This window comes from Condylura cristata, unplaced genomic scaffold (assembly GCF_000260355.1).
Source record: "Condylura cristata isolate star-nosed mole 26May11 unplaced genomic scaffold, ConCri1.0 scaffold00011, whole genome shotgun sequence".
Taxonomy (NCBI): Eukaryota; Metazoa; Chordata; class Mammalia; order Eulipotyphla; family Talpidae; genus Condylura; species Condylura cristata.
The window spans coordinates 29,471,782-29,474,573 of NW_004567112.1; the positions used below are offsets into that span (position 1 = coordinate 29,471,782).

The 2,792-nt window shown below is 31.7% G+C and overlaps 1 protein-coding gene across 7 annotated transcripts in view; it reads right to left on the reverse strand.

Annotated features, from left to right (window-relative positions):
* The window catches only part of CCSER2 (coiled-coil serine-rich protein 2), a 94,063-nt gene that overhangs the window by 41,564 nt on the left and 49,707 nt on the right, over positions 1-2,792 (reverse strand). The gene's annotated exons all lie outside the window — the stretch shown is intronic.

The window sequence follows — 2,792 nt, forward strand, 5'->3', positions numbered from 1 at the left end:
AAATAAAATAAAAAATAAAAATAAATAAATAAATAAATAAAAATAAGTGAAATCGAAAAATTTGTATTTACAGCAGAAAACTAACACTTTTCTCAGAAACTCACAGATCAGAAAAAAAGAACAGGGTATAAATAATGCAATTAGAAAGTTTAATAGAATAAATATATTGTTAACTAAAATATAGAGAATATATATTCTATTTAAACAAACATGTAACAGTCACAAATTGATTGTGTTCTAGCCAGCTGCCAGTTTTATAATCCAAAAGCTGAGAATGATTTTTACATATTTTAATGGTTGCATTTTAAATTATTTTCTAGATACCTACATAACAGCCTCACAACTTCATGTCTTGCCTGAAAAAAACTAAAATATTTACTATGCAGTACTCTCAGAAAAAGTTTTCTTACTGCTTTAGGTCACAAAGAAAATAGCAACATACTTCAAATTTATATCAGATAATTCTTTATTATTAAATAACTTGTTAAGATTAGAAATCAATTAAAAATGAAAGTTCTATGTACCACATAATTTTCATTTTTAAAAAAATTCTATAAATTTAAATTATCATTCAAGACAATTGGAATTATTAATGTTTCAGTAATCATTATGCATCAAAGAAAACAAATTTAACAATCTAGTTTAGATTTAGGAGCTCAAAGACAGAAATTATTTTATCAAAGCACAAGAGCCTGAATACTACAAACATAATCACCAGCTGAATCCCACTCCAAATAACTTTGGACATTAACCAAATGGTAGTAACTATTAAACCTCAAAACCTCAACCAAGACGAAAAGTGCTTAGCTCATATTAGGTTATTTTAAGAAAAAGCTTCTTTAAGTAGTAGAGGCAAAAAAAAAATCATTAAATGGACAAAAAACACACTTAAATAATCACATGCATGCAATGCTAATATTTCATGGTACATTTACTGAGGAGCTAACTTTTATGGACCAGTGCTGGGCATTCATCTAATATTATAATTGTTACACATATTAAGTTGCTGGAAAACCCTGTAACAAACTCCATCTTACCCATGTATTTATTTCATGAGTTTGCAAAAACTGGGATTTTCCTATGAGTTCCAGAGCAGCTGCAATGGACATGGATACTTGAAATAACTAACAAAACTGTTTGGCAGCATTAACCAATCCTTGTTGACAAGCATCATCAATGATGTCAACAAAGCTGCCTGTGTTTCAGATATGCTACAACACAATCACAAAAGGCATCCTAGGAAAGGGAGTAGAGGAGAGGTTGATTTTTTTTCTTTTTCTTTTTAAAAGGCGTTTTGTTAATACAAAGGGATGTGGGTGAGCAGTCACATCATTTCACACAGGCTAGGATGGGCACAGAACATAATTTTTGAGTAATGCTGTAGTTCATTTATGGGATTTAAAATCTAATGATTCAAATTATATTTGAGAGGATTTTAAAATCAGTCTTTTAAAGCCTGATTTTCAAAAAGTACTTCAAAGACAAAGTGATACTAGTAAATGATTGGGACAAAAAACATTTCAAAGTAGAAAAAAATATTTTACATTCATATTGATTAAAACAATGTCATATATGGGTGCTTTTCAAAATATTTTAAGCAAATCTTTTGTTTACAAATTTCCCCTCAAGACTTTTAAAACTTAAACTTAAATGTCTGACTCAGGATATCCTTTTGGCGGGGTAGCTTAAAATATTACGTGTCTTCTATCATAATTTTTCAACATTTAAAAACATTCTGCTCTTCGAACCATTTGCTTTTATAATATTTTAAAAAACCGTCAAAACTACTGAGTTTTTCTCACTACTTATTTAAAAATCCTCTACCCAATTGTTTTTCCAATGTCAACACATAATTTCTATTTTCATCCATTGATTCTCTGTACAAGGCCTTAGGATTTTCCAGTCTAGCAGATAACTGCTCTTCTTTTGAGAATAGCTTTTATAGCCTCCTGCTGGGTCTTGGAAAATTCTGGAATTCTTAAGGCTTGGTAGCTGCCATAAGAAGCTAGAACATACAATGCTGAGGAAAGAAAGCAGAGGTCAGACTGTTCTTCTTCAATAATTTAAGCTTAACTTGTCTACAGAAGACATTTAAAATTATGATATCTATGATTTAAAATAAATGTTTTGGGCCCTCCCTGGTGGCGCAGTGGGTTAAAGCACAGCGCTAAGAAGCTAAAGCCACTTCTGCATGAGTTCAATCCCTGGTCCCCCGAGGTGACCCACATGGCGTGTCAGACCTCTCCTGACCCAGAGAGGTCTCTGTCTCTGGTGAAGCCTCTCACTGCCCCTGTGCCTCTGGCCTATACCCCAGTTCTGTATACATAACTAAATAAATCTTTAAAAAAATAAAATAAAATAAGTGTTTTATTCTTGTATTTTCTGCTGTGTATGTGGCCTTATCTTTAAATATTCAAACAATGCTAATGTTCAAGGAAAGAAAAAATTACTGAATCATAATACAATTTCTACCATCAGCCAGCCCTGTGATTTTTGCATTTGTCATATCACTGCTGATTCTAGATTTTCTCAAAGGAAAATAAGAGAGGGAGGCAGAGAAGACTGGGAAAGATTAAACTTAAAGGTTTCAAACAAAACTGAAATTATAAGACTATGATTATGTAAATAAAACTGTTTCTTGTTTCCCACTTAGTTGAAATTATACTATTAGCCACAGATGACTATATGCCTTCAAAGTTTCAGTTACAGAGCTTTCAATTTACAGCTATTTTCAATTCTCTCACCAACTTCACAGTGTAGATACTATAAAAGTGAGGAAACAGGGGGGACTT